Genomic DNA, 16,475 nt, shown 5'->3' on the forward strand with positions numbered 1-16,475 from the left:
AAATAATAAGTGTGGTATTTGTTAAGCACTTACTATGAGCCAGGCACTGTACTAAGCACTGGGGTGGATACAAGCAAATCGGGTTGACACGGTCCCTGTTCCAGGTGGGGCTCACAGTCTCCATCCCCATTTTTTGGATGAGGTAACTGAGGCACAGGGAAGTAAAGTGACTTGCCCAGTGTCACACAATAGATACGTGGTGGAGCCGGGATTAGAACCCCTAACCTTCAGACTCTAAGGCCCCTGTTCAAAATATATACTTTACTGCCCATCGGGGAATCGAACCCCGGTCTCCCGCATGACAGGCGGGGATACTCATCATCATCATCATCAATCGTATTTATTGAGAGCTTACTGTGTGCAGAGCACTGTACTAGGCGCTTGGGAAGTACAAATTGGCAACACATAGAGACAGTCCCTACCCAAAGACTCACCACTATACTAACGAGAAACACTATACTATCGAGGAACAGCGCTTAGAACAGACATTGGCACGTAATAAGCACTTAGCAAATATCATAATTATTATTATCATTGTTATTATTAACAACCCAGATCAAGTGTTTCCAACCAGCTGGCTCTTTGAAACCCGCCTGCCGCCCCAAAAGGCCTTGCCCCCGTTCTCAGAATGAAAAGTTGGCACCCAAATTGGAAAATGACTGTCATGGCATAACCAGGAGTCCAGCTGGAACCCCCAAACATCTATTCTACTGTTGTTACTTCATAGAGAAACCTTTACCGTCACAAAAATTACTGTACCTCTTGCAAGCTCCTGAAATTCTTCTTTTCCCCCCTTATTTGATTTGCTTGGATTTTGTCCAGTTTGAGCAAAAACTAGCTATATTACCCAATCCCTGTTTTTACACTTCCCTGCTCTGGATGAAACTTGAAGCTCCAATGGCCATTTATTCATTCATTCACTCAATCGCATCTATTGAGCGCTTGTTGTGTGCAGAGCACTGTACTAAGCGCTTGGGAAGTACAAGTTGGCAACATATAGAGACAGTCCCTACCCAACAACAGGCTCACAGTCTACCCAGCACCACAAGAAGCTTTAAAACAAACACAAAATTCAGTCTCCCAGTGAGTAGTGAGGGGTCAGTCAATTGCATTTAATAAGAAGCTCCAATGGCCATTTATTCATTCATTCATTCAATCGCATTTATTGAGCGCTTATTGTGTGCAGAGCACTGTACTAAGTGCTTGGGAAGTACAAGTTGGCAACATATAGTGACAGTCCCTACCCAACAGTGGGCTCACAGTCTAAAAGGTGGGCTCACAGTCTAAAAGAGCACCCCTCTTCTGGTCTTTTATGTGCTCACCCCAAACCCTGGTGGGGGCTGGGATGCGGTGAGGATACTGCCATGCCCGTGGGGTGGGAATGTCCATGCTAAATGGTCTCAATCAATCATTCAATCGTATTTATTGAGCGCTTACTGTGTGTAGAGCACTGTCTCCAAGAGACACTGGAACTCCAAGGCCCTGGAAGAACCTGGTTGTTTGGATCTTGGGGAAGAAGCGGGGCTGGGGCAAAATGAATCAAGCAAGGGTATTTTTTTGAGTGTATACTGTGTGCAAAGCATTTTTCTAAACTCCTGGGAAAGAACAATAGAGTTAGTAGACCCTGTCTCTAGCCACAAGGTACACAGTCTACAGGAGCACAAAAAACTGGGTCAGACCAAGCAACTGTTTTGGTAAACTTCTCAACTTCTCTTTTAATAGCGTGCCATACTTTCCAGCAGTTTTTACACACTTACACCCCCCCCACACACACACAAACCCACACACACCCCAATCCCCCCCTTCCTGCCTTTCTCCCCTCTCTCCCCACCCGCCCTTCCTATTTTTTCCTTAAAGCTCTGAACATAAACAGCCGCTATTTCTGATTAGGGAAGTATTTGAGGGAATTACCAAGGACAACAAGGCTTTGGCAGTGATAAGGCCAATATTTCGCAGCAATGCAGCTACCACAACGTACAGGCCACACTTGTCGGCGAACTTTTCGGGAAGTTTCAGAGGGTTCATTCCTTCACTGAAAGTGCCAAAACTTAAGAGCCGGAAAAAGTCTCAACAATGAACACTATTATCAAACACTCTCTCATTCCAGTCTTGGAAATGAGAACCCTCGCGGGGTCGTCGTCGGTTATCGTAAAATCAGAGCACTAGAAAGCAGTCTTAGTTTTTCTCCATGATTCTGGACAACCCTGCATCTAAGTGATGTTATCTACTGGCCACTTTGGCAGCCCAGATTTTTCCCTGAATGGAAGGGCGGGGGTGGGGGGAGGGAGGAACTGTTTGCAGCTGAGTTGAAAGGACTTTTCCACGTGACTGCCCCCAGGGGAGGGCCCTCCAAGAAGAAAGGCCTTTTTGCTGACTTCAAAGCGCAGCCTTTTGTGACTGACTTTTTTGTGCATCCTCCCTGCCAGTCAGTCTGGCCCCCTCCCAAAGGGCGGCAGGATGAGGAGGAGGGGGAGGCCCTCCCCTCCAAACCAGCTGTGTCCCCTTGTTCCTAATGCTGCACCAGTTTGGGGAATCAAACTCAGAGCCCAAGGGACTCCGGGACACAGAAAGTAATTTTGTGTCCCACTGATAACCATTCCACTCACTGGGAGAATTGCACTCAAACCAGTTTTACTTTGCATAATAATAATAATAATAATGATAATGGCATTTGTTAAGCGCTTACTATGTGCAAAGCACTGTTCTAAGCGCTGGGGAGGTCACAAGGTGATCAGGTTGTCCCACAGGGGGCTCACAGTCTTAATTCCCATTTTACAGATGAGGTAACTGAGGCACAGAGAAGTGAAGTGACTTGCCCAAAGTCACACAGCTGACAATTGGCAGAGCCGGGATCTGAACCCATGACCTCTGACTCCAAAGCCCGGGCTCTTTCCACTGAGCCACGCTGATTCTCAGATTGCGAACCAGTCCCGACCCGAAGCTGAACTAAACACCCCACGATTTTTTCCTCCTCCCAACAGAAACCCTCTCCCCACTACCCACCCACAGCTGGGTCCCCATCATAGTTATTACACAGGAAACATCAGCCTTAAGTTTCCATGATTGCGGGGGGGGGGGTGTTGTTTCCTTATTTTAGTCTATCAATCGTATTTATTGAGTGCTTAATGCGCACAGCGCCTGTACATATGTATATATGTTTGTACATATTTATTACTCTATTTATTTATTTTATTTGTACATATCTATTCTATTTATTTTATTTTGTTAGTATGTTTGGTTTTGTTCTCTGTCTCCCCCTTTTAGACTGTGAGCCCACTGTTGGGTAGGGACTGTCTCTATGTGTTGCAAATTTGTACTTCCCAAGCGCTTAGTACAGTGCTCTGCACATAGTAAGTGCTCAATAAATACGATTGATTGATTGATTGATTGCAGAGCCCTAAGTGTTTGATATCTATCTATATATAGATATATCTATCTATCTATCTATCTATATATAGATACATATATATAGATAAATATATAAAACAGTCTTTTAGACTGTGAGCCCACTGTTGGGTAGGGACTGTCTCTATATGTTGCCAACTTGTACGTCCATCATCATCAATCGTATTTATTGAGCGCTTGCTGTGTGCAGAGCACTGTACTAAGCGCTTGGGAAGTCCAAGTTGGCAACATATAGAGACAGTCCCTACCCAACAGGGGGCTCACAGTCGAAAAGGGGGAGACGGAGAACAAAACCAAACATACTAACAAAATAAAATAAATAGAATAGATATGTACAAGTAAAATAAATAAATAAATAGAGTAACAAATATGTACAAACATATATACATATATACAGGTGCTGTGGGGAAGGGAAGGAGGTAAGATGGGGGGGGTGGAGAGGGGGAACTCTAACTAAACTTCCCAAGCGCTTAGTACAGTGCTCTGCACACAGTAAGTGCTCAATACAATTGATTGATTGATTGTTGGTAGACATGCTCCTTGCCCACACGAGTTTAAGGCTTATCAGGCTTCCAATCAATTTAGGAAACTACTTCTGTAAATTATCTGCCCCTTTTTGCAAACCCTGTGCCCATTAGTCTGTCACCCCTGCCTTTGAGGTAGGAGTTAGTAGTAATGATTTTTGTTGGGCACTTGGGACAATGGACACCACAAAGCACTTGGGGAAACACAACATGCACAAGACATCAATCAATCAATCAATTGTATTTATTGAGCGCTTACTGTGTGCAGAGCACTGTACTAAACGCTTGGGAAGTACAAGTTGGCAACATATAGAGACAGTCCCTACCCAACAGTGGGCTCACAGTCTAAAAGGGGGAGACAGAGGACAAAACCAAACATCCCTGTCCACAAGAAACTTACACTTGGGGAGACCGACTTAAAAATATTTACTGAGAATATATATTTACACAGTCGCTGAGGATGGGAATGTATAAATATATAAGGAAGCAGCATGGCCTTGTAGAAAGAGTGCAAGTCTGGGTGTCACAAGACCTGGTTTCTAATTCTGGCTCTGCCACTTGCCTCCTGTTTCACTTCGGGCAAGTTACAACTTCTCTGAGCCACTGTTTCCTCATCTGTAAAATGGGGATTCAGTACCGGTTCTCCTTCCCCCTTAGGCTATGAGCCCAGTAATATGTGGGACAGGGATAATGTGTGACCTGATTACCTTGCATCCACCCCTGCGCTTAGTACAGTGCAGGATACAGAGTTTGATATTAAACACAATTAGTTATTATTATTATTATTATTCCTCAAGGTGGTTGGTGGATTGTCAAGACTGAGTGCAGAATACTGTACTAGGAACCTGAGTGAACATTAGAAGCAAAACACATTTCTCTGCCCTCAAAATAATAATAGTACTTATCAAGTGTTTACTTTGTGATAGGAGCATGGGGTAGATACAACATAATCAGATTGGACAGACCCTGCCTTCAAAATTGGCTCAAAAATAAATTCTTCAGTATTTCATATTTGGGAAGGTAATTTTTGTTTGTTCATCAACCACAGTCACCCATGTCAAGCCCAGAGGATTACTGTGAAAACTAACTTTCATAACATTTAGGACACTATTCAGATGTATAGTATTTTCCTATATTGCCTGTACCTTGCACTCTACAGCACTGAACTGCCTAAAACAATATTTACAAACTATATCATCCTATTTGAAAAGTCAGGCTCACTGTAATAATAATCCCTTGTTCTTTGAATAGCACTTTTATTTTCCTAAAGCGCTTTCACATCAATTATCTCATTTTATTCTCACAATATCCCTGCGAGGTAGGGAGAGGCATATATTATCCCTGTTTTTGCCGATGAGGAAACTGGGGCCTAGAGAGGGAAAATGACTTGCCCAAGGTACTGTAGCAGACCAGGGACAAAGCTGGTCCCTAGTCCTATGGCCTGAGAGCCTAACAAACCCTATCTCAGAGTAAGCTGCAAATAGAGAAATAACTTCTACCATCACCTACATTGGTTACAAAATAGAGAACAACCATAAGCACGCTTATTGACTTCAAAAACAGTCCCATCCTCACCCAGCCAAGATTCCTGCCAATTTGATCACAAGGATAAATTTGGACCCAACCCAAAATTTGGCCCTGAGCCCTGAGCAAGAAACCTTGAAGCTGAACACCTAATCTGATTTGCACCATTATTGGAGATGAGGGAATTTCCCTGCCCGGGGACTTACACTCTGGGCAGTATCTAAGAAACACGGAATTCCAAAATGGGGAAAGCTGACTCTGCTGATTTTATTTCACCTAAAAATCCCCTTGGATGAAGGCTTTATGGTCTTCATCAAGCTGCAGGTTGGGTGGAGTTTCCTTTTCAATTGTCCAAAACAGCTACATTGGATAAAGACCTGAGGGAATTTTGTGGGCTAGTTCCTGGAGTACAGATTAGTGATCAGAATAGTTACAGCACCTTTTATCACGAGGCCCATCAGGCATTTTCTCATTAATTCACCATTTCCTTGGATGGTACCCTATTGAGAATTATAAGTCTCTATACAATCTACTCCGCTATTCTCCACAATAAGGTCCTTTGTGCGATCTAATGGTCTTTTTCACCGAATCTGGGACACTTTAGAGACCACTGCTGCCCTGAAACTAAATCAACCTCCCGAGCCAAAGGGAGGGTATGCCAGGTGTAGTACAGGATTGATTATGACTATGCCAACCCCGATTTTAGCTTGTGAACTGCTTGAGGAACATGGACTGGGGTCTACTTTCCACCACTGCATTTTCTGCCACTTGTCTTTTGTGTGACCTTGGGGAAGTCGCTTTACTTCTCTGGGCCTCAATTCCCTCATCTGAGAAAAGGGGATTGAGTGTACTTCCCAAGCACTTAGTACAGTGCTTTTCACACGGTAAGCGCTCAATAAATACGACTGAATGAATGAATGTGAACCCCACGTGGGACAGGGACTATATCCAACCCCACGTGGGACAGGGACTATATCCAACCAGATTTGCTTGTACCTACCCGAGTGCTTAGTACCGTACCTGGCACATAGTAAGCGCATAAATACCATAATTATTATTTTCCCAGCACACAATACAGTGCTCTGCCGCAGTGAGCACTTAATAAACACTGTTACCACCAAACGATGTAAAGTGAGAGGACTGCCCTGGGGGCAATAGAAAGATCAGGGCTCCACCCTCTCCAAGCCCCTCAGCCAAACTATGGCAGTGACCAGGAGGGAGATGGGCATCCTAGGGGAAAGTGGGGGGTGCCCAATCAATCAATCAATCGTATTTATTGAGCGCTTACTGTGTGAAGGGCACTGTACTAAGCGCTTGGGAAGTACAAGTTGGCAACATACCAACATGCCCAGAGAGAGGAAAGTGTGGGTGTGTTGGAGGGGTGGGGGGGTGCTGCTGTAATCCCGGCTCCATCACCAGTCTGCTGTGTGACCTTGGGTAAGTCACTATACTTCTCGTGAGAAGCAGCGTGGCTTAGTGGAAAGAGCATGGGCTTGGGAGTTAGAGGTCGTGGGTTCTAATCCCCACTCCACCGCTTATCAGCTGTGTGACCTTGGGCAAATTCATTCATTCATTCATTCAATCCTATTTATTGAGCGCTTCTCTGTGCCTCAGTTACCTCATGTGTAAAATGGGGATGAAGATTGTGAGCCCCACGTGGGACAACCTGATTACCTCGTGTCTATCCCTGTGCTTAGAACAGTGCTTGGCACATAGTAAGCGCTTAATCTAGACTGTGAGCCCACTGGTGGGAGGTTGCCAACTTGTACTTCCCAAGCGCTTAGTACGGTGCTGTGCATGCAGTAAGCGCTCAATAAATACGATTGAGTGAATGAATGAAATAAATACTGCCATTATTATGATTATTCTCAGCGTCAGGGTTGGGGAAGGGCGACGAAGGGGGTGAATGTTACCTGCGGGCGAGAGACGAGACGCGTGGGGCCTGGGCGCTGCGGGAGTCGCGTCTGCCGCCGGGGGGCGCTAGCCCAGCGCCACGGGGGCCTTGTGAGCCGGCGGCTGCGCACTCCGCCCAGGGGGCGTGGCCGGATGAAAGTAGGGGGCGTGGCCTGATGGGAGGAGCCTATAGGGAGCGTGGATTTTTTCGGGGGCGTGGCCTGATGGGAGGAGCCTATAGGGAGCGTGGATTTTTTGGGGGGCGTGGTAAAGGGGGCGTGGCCTTGAGTGGGCGTGGTTCCGCGGCGGGGAAGAGCGGGCTGCAGTGCCGGTTGCCCGGGCGACGGCAGCCAGGGACCAGAGACGCTTCCCTTCCTCCCAGCGCAGCCCAGCGCGGCGGGGAACCCGCAGGTAAAACCTCCCCGTCCCTCCGGGGCCATCGGGGCGGTGATGGAGGGCTGGCCGGAGGACCAGCGAGGCTTCGCGGAAAGAGCCCGGGCTTGGGAATCAGAGGACGTGGGGTCCAATCCCTCTACATAAGTTTGTACAGCTTTATTACTCTATCTATTTTCCTTGTACATAGTGACTATTCTATTTATTTTGTTAATGATGTGCATCTAGCCCGTTGCTGGGTAGGGATCGTCTCTATATGTTGCCGACTTGTACTTCCCAAGCGCTTAGTCCAGTGCTCTGCACACAGTAAGCGCTCAATAAGTACGATTGAGTGAATGAGTGAAAAGTCAGAAGTCGTGGGTTCTAATCCTTTATAGGATTGTACAGATTTATTACTCTATTTTACTTGTACGTATTTACTATTCTATTTATTTTGTTAATGATGTGCATCTAGCCCGCTGTTGGGTAGGGACCGTCTCTATATGTTGCCGACTTGTACTTCTCAAGCGCTTAGTACAGTGCTCTGCACACAGTAAGCGCTCAATAAATACGATTGATTGATTGATTGATTGATTGATTGATCTAGCCCGCTGTTGAGTAGGGACCGTCTCTATATGTTGCCGACTTGTACTTCCCAAGCGCTTACTACAGTGCTCTGCACACAATAAGCGCTCAACAAATACGGCTGAGTGAATGAGTGAAAAGTCAGAGGTATATACGGTTGTACAGATTTATTACACTATTTATTTTACTTGTACATATTGACTATTCTATTTATTTTGTTAATGATGGGCATCTAGCCCGCTGTTGGGTAGGGACCGTCTCTATATGTTACCGACTTGTACTTCCCAAGCGCTTAGTACAGTGCTCTGCACACAGTAAGCGCTCAATAAATATGGTTGATTGATTGATTGATTGACACACATATTTATTACTCTATTTATTTATTTATTTATTTATTTTACTTGTACGTTTCTATCCTATTTATTTTATTTTATTGGTATGTTTGGTTCTGTTCTCTGTCTCCCCCTTTTAGACTGTGAGCCCACTGTTGGGTAGGGACTGTCTCTATGTGTTGCCAATTTGTACTTCCCAAGCGCTTAGTACAGTGCTCTGCACACAGTAAGCGCTCAATAAATACGGTTGATTGATTGATTGATCTAGCCCGCTGTTGGGTAGGGACCGTCTCTATATGTTGACGACTTGTACTTTTCAAGCGCTTAGTCCAGTGCTTTGCACACAGTAAGCGCTCAGTAAATACGATTGAGTGAATGAGTAAAAAGTCAGAGGTATATACGTTTGTACAGATTTATTACCCTATTTATTTTACTTGTACATATTGACTATTCTATTTATTTTGTTAATGATGGGCATCTAGCCCGCTGTTGGGTAGGGACCGTCTCTATATGTTGCCGACTTGTACTTCCCAAGCGCTTAGTACAGTGCTCTGCACACAATAAGCCCTCAATAAATACGATTGAGTGAAAAGTCAGAGGTCGTGGGTTCTAATCCCTTATATAAATTTGTACAGATTTATTACTCTATTTATTTTACTTGTACATATTTACTATTCTATTTATTTTGTTAATGATGTGCCTCTAGCTTTACTTCTGTTTATTCTAATGACTTGACACCCGTCCACATGTTTTGTTTTGTTGTCTGTCTCCCCCTTCTAGACTGTGAGCCCGTTGGTGGGTAGGGACCGTCTCTCTGTGTTGCCGATTTGTACTTCCCAAGCGCTTAGTACGGTGCTCAGCACACAGTAAGTGCTCAATAAATACGATTGAATGAATGAATCCCGCCACCGCTCTGCTGTGTGACCCCGGGCAAGCCGCTTCACTTCTCTGTGCCTCAGTTCCCCCGTCTGTAAAATGAGGATGAAGACTGTGAGCCCCTCGTGGGACAGCCTGATTCCCTTGTATCTTCCCCAGCGCTTAGAACAGTGCTTGGTACATAGTAAGCGCTTAACAAATATTATTATTATTATTATTATTTATTATTTATTATTATTCTGGGGCTGGGAAGAGGCCCGGGCAGAAGAGAGAAATAACTCACCACCTCCCCCCAGGCTGAGGTCGCCGCCACTCAGCATTTCGAGGCCGAGCCCTCCTGTCCCCAACCCGATAATCATAATCATAATCATAATAATGGTAATAATAATAATAATAATGTTGGTATTTGTTAAGCGCTTACTATGTGCTAAGCACTGTTCTAAGCGCTGGGATAGATACGAGGTTATTAGTCTTGATCCCCGTTTTACAGATGAGGTAACTGAGGCACAGAGAAGTTAAGTGACTTGCCCAAAGTCACACAGCTATATGCCAAGGACTGTTCCAAGCGCTGGAGCAGATACAAAGGAAGCAGTCTGCCCCACGTGGGGCTCACAGCCTTAAACACCCCATTTCACCGATGAGGGAACTGAGGCCCGGAGAAGTGAAACGACTCGCCCAAGGTCACACAGCAGAGACGTGGGGGCGGCGGGATTAGAACCCACGTCCTCCGATTCCCAAACCCGGGCTCTCTCCGCTAAACCACGCTGATTCTCTTCTTGCATTCACCCCAGCGCTTACTACTGTGTCTGGCACATAGTAAGCGCTTAGCAAATACCACAATTATTATTTTAGACTGTGAGCCCACTCTTTTAGACTGTGAGCCCACTGTTGGGTAGGGACTGTCTCTATATGTTGCCCATTTGTACTTCCCAAGCGCTTAGTACAGTGCTCTGCACACAGTAAGCGCTCAATAAATACGATTGATGATTAGTATTATTTCCCTTCTAGACCGTAAACTCGATGTGGGTAAGAGACGAGCTACTAACTGTTATATGGGACTCTCCCCAGCGCTTAGTACAGTGCTGTGCATCATCATCATCAATCGTATTTATTGAGCGCTTACTATGTGCAGAGCACTGTACTAAGCGCTTGGGAAGTACAAATTGGCAACATATAGAGACAGTCCCTACCCAACAGTGGGCTCACAGTCTAAAAGGGGGAGACAGGGAACAAAACCAAACATACTAACAAAATAAAATAGAATAGAGATGTAGAAATAAATTAAATAAATAGAGTAAAAAAATATGTACAAACATATATACAGGTGCTGTGGGGAAGGGAGGGAGGTAAGATGGGGGATGGAGAGGGGGGCGAGGGGGAGAGGAAGGAAGGGGCTCAGTCTGGGAAGGCCTCCTGGAGGAGGTGAGCTCACACAGTAAGCGCTCAATAAAATACTATTAATTGATGGGAGCGTCTTGGTTAACTCAGGGGGGTGGGCCGTTTTGAAAATGGATCCTTTTTCTCTTGCTTTGATCCTCTCCTCCCTCTTTCTGCTCCCTTTCTGCCACTTATCTCCACCGAGAGCCATTTGGTGCTGGGAGGATTGGCTTGCTTGGAAGGCTGTTTTAGCAGTTTAAAGAGGGCCTAGTTTAATCTCAGAATGAAAGCTTTGATTCGGGGCCAAGAGACTCCTTCAGAATACCAATAAAAATAGTTGGCCGTCTTCTAAATGCATTCTGAGAATGGCTGAGGGGCCAAGAGAACTCGGGAATCCAAGTCGGTGCTCCGATTGTACTAAGAAACTGGAAACTGGAATTCCAGAAAAAAAAAACAACGGCAACGGTGGAGATGGGAAGGGAATTTGCCCAACACGCTTGCTTCTTCCAACAGTAGCTTCAATCTGTATCTATTGGGCGCTTATAGTGTGCAGAGCGCTGCGCTGAGTACAGTCCAACATAGTCGGTAGCCTCGTACCCTGCCCAAAACGAACTTACAGTCTAAACATGTTTGTACATATTTTTTTTACTCTATTTATTTATTTATTTATTTTACTTGTACCTATCTATTCTATTTATTTTATTTTGTTCGTATGTTTGGTTTTGTTCTCTGTCTCCCCCTTTTAGACTGTGAGCCCACTGTTGGGTAGGGACTCTATATGTTGCCAATTTGTACTTCCCAAGCGCTTAGTACAGTGCTCTGCACATAGTAAGTGCTCAATAAATACGATTGATTGATTGATTGATTGATTGATTCTCTGTCTCCCCCTTTTAGACTGTGAGCCCACTGTTGGGTAGGGACTGTCTCTATATGTTGCCAATTTGAACTTCCCAAGCGCTTTGTACAGAGCTCTGCACATAGTAAGCGCTCAATAAATACGATTGATGATGATGAGTATATCGTTATATTTGTTTTAAAAATTAAAAAAAAATTGAGCGTAATTTTGGTTATGTGTGTATGCCTTTGGGAAAGTCGCTTAACTTCGTTGTACCTGTTTCTTCATCTGTAAAATGGGGATGAGATGCCTGATTTTTCCCTCCCTCTTGAACTGTGAAACTCGTGTGCAATAGGGCCTGTGTGCATGGCTCGGTGGAAAGAGCATGGGCTCTGGAGTCGGAGGTTGTGAGTTCAAGTCCCGGCTCTGTCACTTGTCAGCTGTGTGACTTTGGGCAAGTCACTTAACTTCTCTGGGCCTCAGGTCCCTCATCTGTAAAATGGGGATTGAGACTGTGAGGCCCCCGTGGGACAACCTGATTACCTTGTATCTACTCCAGCGCTTAGAACAGTGCTTTGCACATAGTAAGCGCTTAACAAATACCAACATTATTATTATTATTATTATCAGATTATACTTACCCAAGCATTTAGCACAGTGCTTGGCACAGAGGAAGCACTTAATAATAAATGATTCATTCATTTTTCTGGGTGTGAGGGGAACGCATACATGGGACAACCTTGATTACCTTGTATCCTCCCCAGCACTTAAAACAGTGCTTGGCACATAGATAAATTATTATTATTATTATTAAGCGCTTAATAAATACCAACATTATTATTATTATTATTCAGGCGGCTGCCTCTTTTCAGTGCAGTAGATGGCATTGCTAAAATTTAGTTTTTGCATCCATAGATAGAAAAGCTTCTTATGGACTTGAGTAAACAGTTATGATCCAGAAGATGTAATTAACATGAGTACAGTTATACTACAGTAAAACTTAATGTGTGTACTTAATGCAGCTCTCATTAAAGGTTTCTCCTTTGTTTAATACAGTAAATATGAACAAAAAGGTAGATGTATTTACTGCAAAGGGTCATATTAAGTATTAGTAATGACATTTATTAAGCCGTTACGATGTGCTAAGCACTTGTGTAGAAACAAAGCTTTGAGATCGGACATAGTCCCTGACCCATAAGGGCCTCACAATCCATGTGATCCCCATTTTACAGATGAGTAAACTGAGACCTAGGGCGATTAAGTGACTTTCCCCAAATCACACAGTAGTCCAGAACCAGGACTCAAATGCAGGAAAACTGGCCCCTAGGCCTCTGCTCTTTCCACAGGGCCAAGCTGCCCTCCAGCACCCAAAGAAAAGATAAAACAATGCATTTTTTTGTTTTACTTAAGCCGTAAATTTAACTGTAAAAACAGCAAACTTTCATTGTATAAAGAAGGCTTGTATACAACTGAAGCAATGTACATTACTATTGTAATTTCACGATCAGCTACTAATTGCCGTACTAAAATCACATTCCCACTGTGAGGTCTTCCCTGACTAACGCCTCAAGTTTCTATTTACTCTCCCTCTGCACCATCTCTGCACTTAGAGAAGCAGTGTGGTTCAGTGGAAAGAACCCGGGGTTGGGCGTCAGAGGTCGTGGGTTCTAATCCCGGCTCTGCCACTTGTCTGCTGTGTGACTTTGGGCAAGTCATTTAACTTCCCTGTGCCTCAGTTACCTCATCTGTAAAATGGGGATTAAGACTGTGAGCCCCCCATGGGACAAACCTGATTACCTTGTATCCCCCCTTAGAATTTAGAACAGTGCTTGGCACAAAGTAAATGCTTAACAAATGCCATCATTATTATATACTTGGGTCTGTACCCTTTAAACATTTTGATTCTCACCCGCCACCCCAAGTTTCACACCACTTATAAAACTAGCCTTATATTCTGCCAAGTGTTTTTTAATGTCTTTCTTCTCCACTAGAATTGTAAAATCTTGGAAGGCAGGAATCATGTAGATCAACCGTATCGTACTGAAGCAGCCCAGGCCTGAGAGTCAGAGGACCTGGGTTCTAATCTCAGCTCTGCCAGTTGTCTGCTTTGTGACCTTGGGCGACTCATTTAACTTCTCAGTGTTTCAGTCACATCTGTAAAATGGGGATTAAGAGCGTGAGCCTTTTATGGGACAGGAACTGTGTCTAACAATGATTTGATATCTACCTCAGTGCTTTCCTCAGTGCTTGGCACATGGTAAATGCTTAACAGATAGAATTCAAAACAAAATCAGTCGAATTTATTGAGCACTTATTGTGTGAAGAGCACTGTCCTAAGTGCTTGGGAGAGTACAATACCACAGGGTTGGTTGACACATTCTTTGCCCACAGTGAGCTTAGACACCAGTGGTGGGGGGGTCAGACATTAAATAAAAAAATTATGGATATGTACATAAGTGCTCTGGGGCTGAGGGTGGGATGAATACCAAGTGCCCAGAGGGTACAAATTCAAGTGCTTAGATGGCACACAAGGGAGAGTGAGTCGAGGAAAGAAGGCTTAATTAATCAATTAATCAATCAATCAATCGTATTTATTGAGCGCTTACTGTGTGCAGAGCACTGTACTAAGCACTTGGGAAGTACAAGTTGGCAACATATAGAGACAGTCCCTACCCAACAGTGGGCTCAGAGTCTAGAAGGGGGAGACAGAGAACAAAACCAAACATATTAATGAAATAAAATAAATAGAATAGATATGTACAAGTAAAATAAATAGAGTAATAAATATGTACAAACATATATACATATTATGTGATTGTGTATTTTGGTTTTTATGTAATTGAGATTGCACACTGTTCAGGAACCAAACCATTTTACTCACGAGAGGTTATCGAGGAATTCAGTCCTACTGTTGAAAATCTTCTACTTGACCCAAACTTAAAAATAAATATTAGAGAATTTTGGATAAAGATGGGGTTAACATTACAATCAAGAGGAAAGATTATTGAGCAGCCTGATGTCACAGTTCTGAACTAAACTTGGAGAAGGTGTGCGGTTTTGATGTTGATCAATAGTTGTAGTAGTAGTGGTATTTATTGAGTTCCTATTGAAAGCAATGTGCTGAGTGTTTAGGAGGTAAAACAGAAGCACAAAACACATTTTTTTTATCTACAAGGAGTTTGTACTCTGAGGAAGAGTGATTTAAAAATATTCAGAAGCTGTGGAATCAGAATCCAATAAAAGCAAATACATATATACACAGAAGTGCTCGGGACAGGCATAGATGCAAGCCTTGTTGTAAAAGAGAAGATTTTAGGGGGGCTTTGAAGGTGGGGAAAGCTGAGCTCACTTAGTACAATAAGTGCTCAATAAATATGATTGATTAATCGATCTGGTGGATTCGGGGGAGAATGGAGTTCCAGACCCTGGGAATGAAGTGAACAAGGGTATGACATATTTCTCGTGCCTCTTGAACATCACAGTGAACTTTTCATTTTTATCTAAAAATGTCTCCTTGCTAAGCAGATTTCTTTGCTCTGAAAGACCAGGGAAACTTAACATGTGCTGCAAAATTAAAAGTTATGTAAATTCTTTACCAGCCCTCTTGTATTATGGTAAAGTCTTAAGTTACCTATCATTATTATTAGCCTCTTTGATTGTATTCTTAAATTATTCTTAATTCATTGTATTCCTTCATCGTATGCTCTTATCTTGGAGTTGTGGAGTTTGGATGTTTCTGGCATAAAGAAGAAATGTGATGCTTTAATTGAAGGGCCATCAAAGGAGGCAATAATGGAAATCTAAAATTTTGCTTGCATTTTTGAACTTTAAAGGACATGAAAAACCAACTTTGCTCCTAAACCTCACCTGTAAATTGCTTAATTAGGAACATTGTTTACTTATTTTAATATTTATGAGGCCCTCAAATTTCACTCCCAATAATGGCTATGACCTGAAATTTACATGTGGAATTTAAAATCTGGATTCTCCTCGTAATCATCATCATCAGTGGTATTGAGTGCTTACTGTTTGCAGAGCACTGTCCTATGTGTTTTGGGGAGTATAATACGACAGAGTTGGTAGACACGTTCCCTGCTTACATTAATCTGGGTGGAGCTCTGCCAGGATAGTTTAGAGAGCATCTTGTGCATCTAAGAGTGCTTAGAACAGTGCTTTGCACATAGTAAGTGCTTAATAAATGCCGTCATTATTATTATTATTATTATCTTGTAGTCATATTCCCTTGAAGGATTTTGGGCCATTCACTATTATTGATCTACCGGTGGTTGTTTTCATTGGTAGGAGTGGGGATTTGGGGATCTCTGTTTAACGCTCACGTACAGAATTTGCTCTTTCATTTTTCAGGCCTTTTTAAAAATAGGTGAGCCCCTACACGGAAAGCCTTTGTCAGGAAAAAAAAGCAAACCATATAAATCTGATGGACAAATATTTGAGGGCAAGCATTCAAAATTGTGGAAAAGAATGACATCCTTTATTTTCTTTGAATGAGCATACACGCCTAGAGTAAGAGTACACACACGGAATAAATGAACGGCTGCAGCTGGTTCCAGAAGAAAGGCAGCTGACATCAGAGTAATGCCAGTTGATACTGAGAGAACAAATCTGCCGTGTAGTAACTCACTATTTTAATGTTCGGAATGCGCCCTTGTTCAGGAAGCTGTGGGAGTGAGGTTAATGGCCTCACCTCCTCAGTGCCACTACCACGGGGTTGATCATCATCATCAATCGTAT

The 16,475-nt window shown here is 43.5% G+C and overlaps 1 protein-coding gene across 3 annotated transcripts in view; it reads left to right on the forward strand.

The window, feature by feature from the left end:
* Positions 1-7,668: 7,668 nt before the first annotated feature.
* Positions 7,669-16,475, forward strand: part of TNFRSF19 (TNF receptor superfamily member 19) — a 65,944-nt gene continuing 57,137 nt past the window's right edge. Inside the window, exon 1 of one of the 3 annotated variants that reach the window (XM_038762079.1) lies at positions 7,669-7,757. The gene's annotated coding sequence lies outside the window, so the exon portion shown is untranslated. Of the gene's footprint in view, positions 7,758-7,855; positions 7,887-16,475 lie in introns of those variants that run through there. The other 2 variants (XM_038762078.1, XM_038762080.1) reach the window with 2 other exon arrangements.

The sequence above is a fragment of the Tachyglossus aculeatus genome, chromosome 20 (assembly GCF_015852505.1).
Source record: "Tachyglossus aculeatus isolate mTacAcu1 chromosome 20, mTacAcu1.pri, whole genome shotgun sequence".
Lineage (NCBI taxonomy): Eukaryota > Metazoa > Chordata > Mammalia > Monotremata > Tachyglossidae > Tachyglossus > Tachyglossus aculeatus.